Raw genomic sequence first — 11,484 nt, forward strand, 5'->3', positions numbered from 1 at the left:
TCCTTGCTCAGAACATGAGAACTTATGAAAGCTGTTGGTTCCTTTTGAAACGAGTCTTCAATATTCCCAGGTAAGAAGTTTTAGGTTGTAGTTATAGAATTGTAGGACTATTTCTCTCTATACCATTGTATTTCATATACATTTGACTATTGGATGGTCTTATAGATGCTTTAGTATGGCCAGTGTAACAGTATAGCTTCCATCCTCTACGCCCCGCTACCTGGGCTCGAACCAGGAACATCGACAACAGCCACCCTCGAGACAGGTGCCCATCTCTCCACAAAATCCGCGGCCCTTGCAAGCAAGGGGAACAACTACTCAAGTCTCAGAGCGAGTGACGTTTGAAACGCTATTAGCGCGCACTCCCACAAACTAGCTAGCCATTTCACATCGGTTACACCAGCCTAATCTAGAGAGTTGATAGGCCTGAAGTCATTAACAGCGCAATGCATGAAGCATTGCGAAGACTGCTGGCAAAACGCACAAAAGTGCCGTTTGAATGAATGCTTACGAGCCTGCTGGTGCCTACCGTCGCTCAGTCAGACTGCTCTATCAAATCATAGACTTAGTTATAACATAATAACACACAGAAATACGAGCCTTAGGTCATTTAATATGGTCAAATCCGGAAACTATAATTTCGAAAACAAAACATTTTATTTCGTATTATTTCAGTGAAATACGAAACCGTTCAAGTATTTTATCTAACGGGTGGCATCCCTAAGTCTAAATATTGCTGTTACATTGCACAACCTTTGTCATAATTACGTAAAATTACGGCACATTAGTTTGCAATGAGTCAGGCGGCCCAAACTGTTGCATATACCCTGACTCTGCGTGCAATGAACACAAGAGAAGTGACACAATTTTGCCTGGTTAATATTGCCTGCTAACCTTTCTTTTAGCTAAATATGCAAGTTTAAAAATATATACTTGTGTATTGATTTTAAGAAAGGCATTGATGTTATGGTTAGGTACACATTGGAGCAACGACAGTCTTTTTTTCGCGAATCCGCAACGCATCGATTATATGCAACGCAGGACATGCTAGATAAAACTAGTAATATCATCAATGTGTAGTTATAACTAGTGATTATGATTGATTGATTGTTTTTAATAAGATAAGTTTAATGCTAGCTTGCAACTTACCTTGGCTTCTTACTGCATTCGCGTAACAGGCAGGCTCCTCGTGAGGCAGGTGGTTAGAGCATTGGACTCGTTAACTGTAAGGTTGCAAGATTGAATCCCTGAGCTGACAAGGTGAAAAACCTGTCGTTCTGCCCTGAACAAGGCAGTTAACCCACTGTTCCTAGACGTCATTGAAAAATAAGAATGTTCTTAACTGACTTTCCTCGTTAAATAAAGTTGTAAAAACATTTTATTTTTAAATTGGCAAAATCGGCGTCCAAAATACAGATTTCTGATTGTTAAGAAAACTTGAAATCGGCTCCTAATTAATCGGCCATTCCGATTAATCGGTCGACCTCTAATTGGTATGTCCATTGGCAGTTGGACAGTGTGGTCAGTGAACATCATAAAATCCAGTAGACGTTTAAGTAGACGCTGTGGATCGTTGATGACGATAATACAGTAAGGGAGCAGAAGGTTGAAAGAAAAGAGAGGGAGGGAGAGGAGGAGAGGAAAGAGGGATCAGGCCACAGGGCTAATCTCAGGTGAGAGATGCGAGTCCCACTGTAATTATAGTTCTTAATGAATCTACTCTGGATCGCTCTCTGGCTCTGTCTCTCTCTCCTCTCTCTGTCTCTCTACCCTCTCTATCTCACCGCTCTCTCCTTCTCTGTCTCTCTTTCTCCACTCTCTCTCTCATCTACCATCTGCCTATGTGTTATGCTTTAGGTGTTTTGGCTGCTTTTATTTATGAATCTACATTGGCCTGTCACCCCCTTCATGAGCTCCCTCTCTCCTCCTCCCCTCTGTTCCCTCTACCTCTCCCTCTCTCCTCCTCCCTCTGTTCCTCCACCTCTCCCTCTCCTCCTCCCTCTGTTCCTCTACCTCTCCCTCTCTCCTCCTCCCTCTGTTCCTCTACCTCTCCCTCTCTCCTCCTCCCTCTGTTCCTCTACCTCTCCTCTCTCCTCCTCCCTCTGTTCCTCTACTCCTCCTCTCTCCTCCTCCCTCTGTTCCTCTACCTCTCCCTCTCTCCTCCTCCCTCTGTTCCTCTACCTCTCCCTCTCTCCTCCTCCCTCTGTTCCTCTACCTCTCCCTTTCTCCTTCCTCTACCTCTCCCTTTCTCCTTCCTCTACCTCTCCCTTCTCCTTCCTCTACCTCTCCCCTTTCTCCTTCCTCTACCTCCTCCCTTTCTCCTTCCTACCTCTCCCTTTCTCCTTCCTCTACCTCTCCCCTGTTCCTTCCAACTCCCATTTCTACAGACAAAGGCAAACAAACAGCTGCCGTTGTGTCCTTGTGGTGTCTCCTCTCTCACAGCTCAAACCCTAGCTGACACACACACACATGTACACACTCTTCAAAACACATCTTCTCCAGAGGGAGTGTTGCGGACATAAATAACAGCTCCCCTCACACATGGCAGAGCTGCACAGTCCTCTGTGGACTGACTCATGTCTCAGGTGAGCACTGCTGCTGCCCTTACAGAACAGGTAACCACTCACACACACAAACACACAAACACACACAAACACAGACACACTCCGGGCGCCATGCAGGCTCGCCCCTGTTGATGCATTTCTCTTTATCTAGCCTGACGCCTCATGGGAGCTGCTGATTGTTCTAAGAAGACAATGAATAACTTCTGCACTAATTCCTCTGCTCTGAGAGGGTCAGTGGGAGCAAGGAGCAGTGAGCAGCCAGTGAGGAGCAGTGAGCAGCCAGTGAGCAGCCAGTGAAGAGCCAGTGAGGAGCCAGTGAGGAGCAGTGGCCAGTGAGGAGCAGCAAGCAGCCAGGGAGGAGCCATTGAGGAGCCAGTGAGGAGCAGTGAGCAGCCAGTGAGGAGCAGTAAGCAGCCAGGGAGGAGCCACTGAGGAGCCACTGAGGAGCAAGGAGGAGCCAGTGAGGAGAAAGTGAGGAGCCAGGGAGGAGCCAGGAGGAGTAAGGGAGCCAGTGAGGAGCCAGTGAGGAGTAAGGGGAGCCAGTGAGGAGCAAGGGAGGAGACAGTGAGGGGCAGGTGGGCATGTAAAGAGTGGTCTATTAGGGAGAGGAGGTGTCTCTGTGTGGCAGAGAGCGCAGGCTGACAAGGTAATGAGGACAAAAGTGTCAGTATTGATGCGGTAGAGAGAAAAGAGAGAGAGAGAGAGAGAGACAGAGAGACAGAGAGAGACAGAGACAGACAGACAGACAGACAGACAGACAGACAGACAGACAGACAGACAGACAGACAGACAGACAGACAGACAGACAGACAGACAGACAGACAGACAGACAGACAGACAGACAGACAGACAGACAAAGACAGACAGACAGAGAGAGAGAGAGAGAGAGAGAGAGAGAGAGAGAGAGAGAGAGAGAGAGAGAGAGAGAGAGAGAGAGAGAGAGAGAGAGAGAGAGAGAGAGAGAGAGAGAGAGTCACCAAGTGTGAAAAGGTATACTGAGGAGGAAGAGTTGGAGGAAGCTGGTACTGGACTGTCACTGATAACACACACACACCACGTCTCACACACCACAGCTCTGTTTCAACCAGCCCATCCCAGCAGCTTCATGACCATCACTGCTTCTACTCCAGCCAACACCCTCCGTCAATCTATCAGAAAAGCATAGGAGATGATTGTACAAGCTATTAGGTCAATTGATCCCTGTTTCCTTTCATCTGGCCGGGATCTACTTTTCAGACAGACAGGTTCAGCAAGGAGCCCATTTAGCCTAACGAGTAGGAAAGCTTAACTTGGATGGTGCTAATGGTTCACCTCTCTGTCTTTCACCCTCTCTGGGAATGTCTCTTCCCTCTCACTGTCTTATGAGGAAATACATGGAGAGACATGGGGAAATGGAAACAAGTGGAAAAAAAATGTGCTCTGAATCCTCTTCATTATTCTAAAAGAGATAGTTCTGAGGAGTATTTCTGTCTGTAATAAAGCCCTTTCGTGGGGAAAAACAAATTCTGATTGGCTGGGCCTGGCTCCCCATTGGGTGAGCTTGGCTGCCAAGTGGGTGGGCCTATGCTCTCCAAGCCCCACCTATGGCGGCACCCCTCCCAGTCATGTGAAATCCATTGATTAGGACCTAATGAATTTATTTCCTTCTATGAACTGTAACTCAGTAAAATCTTTTAAAATGTTGCATGTTACGTTTATATTGTTGTTCAGTATATAAGAGTCATACTTTTTGACTTTAAAGGAGCAATCTGCAGTTGATACATACATTTTGGGGGGTAGAAATCCATGATATGTACCCATTGATTATTGAAGAATATAATTTATAAATTCCTCATAAGCTTAGTTCAACTGTCATACCCCATCAGAATCCCCCAAAATATATGCTTGTTTTACTCTGTTTGTAAACAAATTAAATGTAAACAACCACTATATGTAACAGCAGATCTCCTCTTCGTCTGAAATAAAGGTCAGAACGTGACACTATATAAACTCAAAACATGGTTAAAACTACACATGTGCTATGATGGACGGTCAGTCCTTGAATCCAAAGCTCTATCTATGAATTTGGGAGTGGTAACATTTCTCCAACCCCATCCCTCAGCTTTTTACCAAAACAGGGACGGGGAATTTGCTTTGTTATTGTTTCAACTGCTGATTGCAGCTTTAAGTAAAGAGCACCTATAGCTCTGGCAGTTCCTTGAATAGAAAACACCTTCCATAACAGCTTTCATCATACTATAATAACATTTATTGCAACCAGCAGGGACTAAGATCTTTTCGTATACAGTATCATTATTCTTAAGTGCTGTACTTTCATTGTGTTTCAAAATGGCCACTATGGACCTCCAACTCTTTTTCAAGAAAAGCATCTTACGAATCTAAATATATTTGAACAGTGAAATAATGGAGAGGGAGGTTGAATAGACTGATGCTGTGCTGAACACTAAGGGCCGAGGCGGGGAGTGCTATGCTGCTGGATATACAACTGCAATTGTTGAGACCCTAGTCTGGCTACATTTTTACTTTTCTTTTCCCAGTATGAATGGAATAATCAAGCATGTTGAAAAGGGCAATCAGTCTGCCATTGTGGGCAGGTTGCAGGGTGGTTGTTAGGACTGGTGTGACTTACCAGAGCGCCACGCCAATTTGGAGCCAATCCACCCCCATCCCCCCCACCACACACACACACACACACACACACACACACACACACACACACAGACACACACACACACAGACACAGACACACACACACACACACAGACAGGCACGCACGCACGCACGCGCACGCACGCACGCACACACACACACACACACACACACACACACACACACACACACACACACAGACACACACAGACACACACACACACACACACACACATACACACAGACACACACACACACACACACACACACATACACACACAGACACACACACACGCACACACACACACACACAGACACACACACACACAGACACACACACACACACACACACACACACAGACACACACACACACACACACACACACACACACACACACACATACACACACAGACACACACACACGCACACACACACACACACAGACACACACACACACGCACACACACACACACACAGACACACACACACACACACAGACACACACACTGTAAACCTGGGCAGATCCAAATGAGTTGCTTGGGTGGCTGAGTGGTCCATTGATTGGGCCTCTTTGAGTCTTTTCACAGCTGTAAACCAAGCCCCTTCACAGTCGATAGACACAACTCAAAGTGAGGGCAAACAATCCACTGTGTTCCTCACATGGGACCCATCAGGCTAATTCTACAGCCCACTCCATGTATGAAAAACAGTCCTCCTGACTGATGCTCTCTGGTCATGTTATAAATGAGGGGTGGCTCAAGGATGTGCAGGATAGAGGATGATGGGGTGAGGGTTTAATCCACCCTCCCAGCCCGCCCTGTTCCAGATGTAGAGGGCCTGTGTGACTCGTAAAGGCAGTGGCACTGGGATGCTGCAGTTACAGGCTGCTACATTCAGAGACACATTCACCCAGCACCACTTCACAACACAAAGGCCCTGACTGAGCTCCAGCCCTGAACAGCCTTGACTGGGACGCCCTGTTCCCGTCGCCTTTGTGCCTCCGCACAACAACCCAGACAATTTCTGCTTGTTGCCCATTGTGTACCTCTCTCTCCTCCGCTCACCAACCTCTCTCTCTTTCTCCCTTCTTCTGTCCAATCACTCAGAAACATGCATTAACACCTCCACCCTGCAAAGTGTAATCTTGTCAAATACAAAAATAAGAAAAACTAATTACAGATGCAATTTTGAAGAAAAAAAAACATTTTAGGCACAATCAATTACAATAATTACTTTCGGCGACAGCTGTTTTAAAGCGTCCTGTCTCTCCGTGTTTTTAGGGAGCTGAAACACATACAAAGTTGCCAATCAACTCTGCCTCCGATCCGCCACAATAACTGTCATTAGAATCATAATGGCTTTCCCTGTCAGAAGAAACCTTATCACTCTTCACGGCTGGTAAATAACCAGCCAGCACAAGCTGCCAACAGCAGGTAAACACCCTGACCAGTGGGAGAGGAGGATGAGAGAGTAGAGAGAGAGGGGGGAGACAGTGTGAGAGAGAGAGACAGAGAGAGAGAGAGAGAGAGAGAGAGAGAGAGAGTACTGTTTTGAAACTGTTGTATGTGTAATGTTTACTGTTAATTTTTGTTGTTTTTCACTTTATATATTCACTTTGTATGTTGTCTACCTCACTTGCTTTTAAGCAATGTTAACACATGTTTCCCATGCCAATAAAGCCCTTGAATTGAATTGAATTGAGAGAGAGAGAGAGGGGAGAGGGAGGGAGGGGGAGGGGGGAGAAGGAGGGAGAGAGTGTGAGAGGGAGGAGAGAGAGAAAGCAGAGAGAGAAATAGACAGAGAGAGACAGAGAGAGACGGAGAAAGTAGAGAGAGAGACAGAAAAATGAGAAATGTAAAATACAGCACATGATAGATAGCCAGATTGTAGGTCAGACGAGGAGAAAAAAAACCCATCCTTGCATAGACACGTGTCACGTTATCTAAAAAGGTATAAAGATTACTAGCCAGTGCCTATGCACATCACATGAGAGGCAGTTGTACAGAAGCACTGCACAACACACTATGAAAATGCATGGTGCTACGCAGTCTGTCTGTATCCATCAGTGAACACCTCAACCTAATGCAATGGAATGGACCGAGCAGGCTGGCTCATCATGAATTCAGGCTACAGACTCAAATTGACGTTTTTGCTTCTTTTATGGAATATTACATGTTGTAGTGTAACAGCCTGAATTTAAAATGGATTCAATTAAAATGTTGTGTCACTGGCCTACACACAATACCCAATAATGTCAAAGTAGAATTATGTTTTTAGAAATGTTTACAAATGAAAAGCTAAAAACTCTTGAGTCAATAACTAGTCATCCCCTTTGTTATGGCAAGACTAAATAAGTTCAGGAGTAAAAATGTGCTAAAACAAGTTACATAATAAGTTGCATGGACTCACTCTGTGTGCAATAACTGTTTATTACCTAATCTCTGTACCCCACACATACAATTATCTGTAAGATCCCTCCAGTCGACAGTGACACAACTAGAAAATGGCTGCCTAGCCATGGCTATCAACAAACAACTTGATAGAGCTTGAATAATTATTTAAAGAATGATGTACAAATATTGTACAATCCTGGTGTGCAAAGCTCGTAGAAACATACCCAGAAACACTCACAGCTGTAATCACTACTAAAGGTGCTTTACAATGTATTGATTTAGGGTGTGTATACTTTGTAAATGAGATATTTCTGTATTTCATTTTCAATGCATTTACAAAAATGTCTAAAACCATGTTTTCACTTTGTCATTATGGGGTATTATGTGTGGATTCAGTCTGTAACACAACAAAATGTGGAATAACTCAAGGGGGTATGAATAGTTTCTGAAGGAAATGTATGTGCCATTTTCGTAAATGATGATTAGCAGTTCAATGGACTATACGATGCAGCAGGTGTTCCACAGGGCACTGTGTTGTGTCCTGGGTTGTTTGTGGAGGAATTTGTATCAGTGTGTATCTCTTGACTTAAGTTTGTATTAACATATCCATTTAGTCAGCCTTATGAGTAGCTTTGGGGGATGAACCAATTCATATGCTGAACAGGGTGGACGTTGCTATGGGAGAGGACCGTAGGAGCCACTAGTATGAAAAATTGGTGTGTGTGTGTGCGCGTGTGTGCAAGAGCTAGAATATGATTGAATATAAACATGGCTTTATTTTCATGTAGGTTTGATGCAAATTATTTCTTCGGAACATGTGAATATTTGACTCTTCACATATTACGATGGCTTCTATTACGCCAACCGCCAAAACGCTATCGAAAATGATTTCAGTGATATAAATCCACTTCTGATTACCGCCATATTACAACATGGGGTATCATTAATACCATGCTAATGCCTGACTATTAATCATACCACTGAAATCCAATAATCTTTTTTTCTGATGGTGATGTGACACGCAGACAGAGACGCATAAATCCTTCTGTCTTGTCTTCAAGCAGAGAGAATGTTTGGCTTTCAACCATTTCTAGAAGGATGCCAGAGGCTTCTTGAACACACAAAATAACCGCTTTAATATGTAAAGGGATTTTAATTCCAGTGAGCCTGTTATGGGCCTCTTGAAAGAATGGTACAATACCTGCTACTTCTCTGCATATGTGTGGAGGGACATTAAGATCCAGAAAATGGATCAGTCCAAAACTAACTTTGGCATGTGCTGATGTAGGCAAGAAAACTGAGTGGCTGTTTCAATTATGTTGTTTGTTGTTTGTTATGTTAGTTTGCAGGCTTCCATTTCCTCTTTGCCCTTACCCTAAAAGATATGTAAAGTATAGGCCTATTCAGTAGCGAATATGTTAATATGGAATATGAAGTGTGTGGTGTATAGGCTGGGCTGCGGTTTAACGAGGTCGGGGATTAATGCTTTAGTCCCACACATTGGGGACGGGCGAGCAGTTCACTTTTGAGCCTCCTGCGCTCTAATGCGGATTTTCTTGTATAACACGCAATGAGCCCTTAAATGATAAAAGGTGTCTCTCCGTGAGACGACCTGCTACTGTGCTGCTGCTGGAAATGGGGAAATAGATGGAGGGAGGTAGTACATCACACCACTTATGCTGCCTCTGTCTCTTCATCGCATTTTTTCTTTCACATACTTTCGTTTTTCTTCATGGGTGGTTGGGCTCGTATAGGGCGCTCCAAGCCAGGCAATTCGTCCAGGCAAGCTTACCACGACAGTTCATCGCTCCACCTCATACATTAAATGTATTAAGGAAGCTGGCTCGCTTTTCTTCCCATGTCATCTGCGTACACGTCAAGCCCGTGAATGGCCCAAGTCCTCTTCCATTACCAGTGTCGGACACCGGCAGTCAAATTCAAGCCAAATAGCTGTCGTGGAAGTGATTTTTGCGCATAATCATAGATATCAACAGAACGTTGTACAATGTAGTATAGACTAGTTGTATAGACTAGTCCACCGTTTTCAATTTCAGAGAGATTGAGACTAAATAACAGTCAGTGTTCTTAACATTCATTCAATTTAACAATGGTCAATTTAATTAGTTATGCATTGCACGTTGCACTTCAGACATTATGTCCAATATAAATTACCTATTAATGTCCGCTTAGTCAAACACGAGTGTACACACAAAATAACCACACGTTTTAATCATGAAGCAACTGCTGTTGACGCATCGTAAACATACTCCACATATGTCCAAGCATAAAATATCAATAAATAAAGCTCGTTACACACCTCTCCACCTCTCTGCCAGACAGACAGATTCCACCGTCACATTCAGTGCAGCATACCGTAGACCCAAATAGACTACATGGGTTATAACATTAAAACCTTGCTTCGTGTCCTACCTTGATTCCTCCAATCTCCTTCCTTCGTTGCTCAGTATATCTCATTCATTCTTCCTTTCCCTCTTTTCACGGTCTCCTTCTCGTGTGGTTATCCGTCGTTTGTCATTTCTTGGTCCTTCTTCGTGCGGATGCATAAAGATAAACAATTAATAACCTGCTATCTTCAAAACAACCACTGCAAATGAAACGGGAAAATCCTGCCGGTTAAAAATGACAAAACAGTGGCGGCGTATCCCTCATATCATGTTTATGCTCGCGGAATTATACCCATATGCGTATCAGAATAACCAGTAATGCGACCTCGCCTCATTTTAAGACAATATTTCGTTTAGGCGCAAAGGCGGTCCCAGTTTTCCATAATAAGCCAATAACGTCTCTAGCCTAGCACATAAATGTAGTGCTGCGCAGTCCGTTTGAAATGGTTGTAGATAAGCCGTTTTCAATTTGCCATTGCAAAACGTATCTCTTTGGATGTTTTCCTAAATATTTAGGCTTCAATGGCTAAATACCTTGTGTTGAAGGACCGATGCGGTTCTAATGTCGGTGGTTAAGAAATTCCATTATAGGCTATCCACAATTGTTGACTCTCAATGCAGATATATCAAACCTGGAACCAAAACACAAATATTAAAGGTTCCTTTACCGACTCATGCCACGTAGAAAATAGCAGTCGTTCTGTCTCCTCTGTCAGTAGCCTATGTCGAAATGTCTGTCGCTGGTAGCCTACAGAGGACTTCTACGCACTCAAGAACATTCAAGTAGTCTATTCTCGCACATTTTGTATGACTGAACTAAAGATTCCAAATGATTGTGTGCGAATATTCATAGATTGATGGTGCCCCACAGCTGAGGCGAACTTCCTCAGCGATGTCATGGGTAGGCTAAGATTATTTATTGAAAGATGGATGTTGGATAATTTATGTTAAATTGAAAGGCTATCATGCGGCTACAAAATAACGACTAATAGTTCTGCAGAGCGTTTTAGGTCATATTTCAATAACCAAACACAATTGCATTTCCCCCCACAAAAGCAAGCAAGTTTAGCTAGTTCATCTTTCCTGTGATGCAAATGTCATATGTCGTTGCCTGTGATGACAGACTGGCAGGCGAGGCGCGCATCTGGCTGTTCACCGCGTAGCATTCAGCGTCGCGCATATGTTGTTTATTAAAATCGCGAAATCTCCACCGAGAAGTCTATATTTCAGGTGAAGTCCTCGAGGCGATAATAAGATTCCTAGTCGACGTTTGGTCCCTATAGACAGGCGCCACCGCGCACGCAGAAACATAAACGTTATTTCAGACTTGTGATGCTCATCTTGTTATTCATTAATTTGCAGACTACGTATCCTAGACTACGTGTTCGGGTTTATGGTCGTGGCATGGGAGGAAGCAGAGAGAAGACGAAGGAAAGGTGAGAAGGACACAGGGTAAGCTATGTATGTTCGTT

The 11,484-nt window shown here is 44.0% G+C and overlaps 1 protein-coding gene across 2 annotated transcripts in view; it reads right to left on the reverse strand.

Annotated features, from left to right (window-relative positions):
* Positions 1–10,851, reverse strand: part of adgrl1a (adhesion G protein-coupled receptor L1a) — a 341,447-nt gene extending 330,596 nt beyond the window's left edge. For both annotated transcript variants that reach the window (XM_052491581.1, XM_052491580.1), the window contains exon 1: positions 10,547–10,851. The gene's annotated coding sequence lies outside the window, so the exon portion shown is untranslated. The remainder of the gene's footprint in view (positions 1–10,546) is intronic.
* Between the last annotated feature and the right edge of the window lie 633 nt (positions 10,852–11,484).

Source organism: Oncorhynchus keta, chromosome 32, assembly GCF_023373465.1.
Source record: "Oncorhynchus keta strain PuntledgeMale-10-30-2019 chromosome 32, Oket_V2, whole genome shotgun sequence".
Lineage (NCBI taxonomy): Eukaryota > Metazoa > Chordata > Actinopteri > Salmoniformes > Salmonidae > Oncorhynchus > Oncorhynchus keta.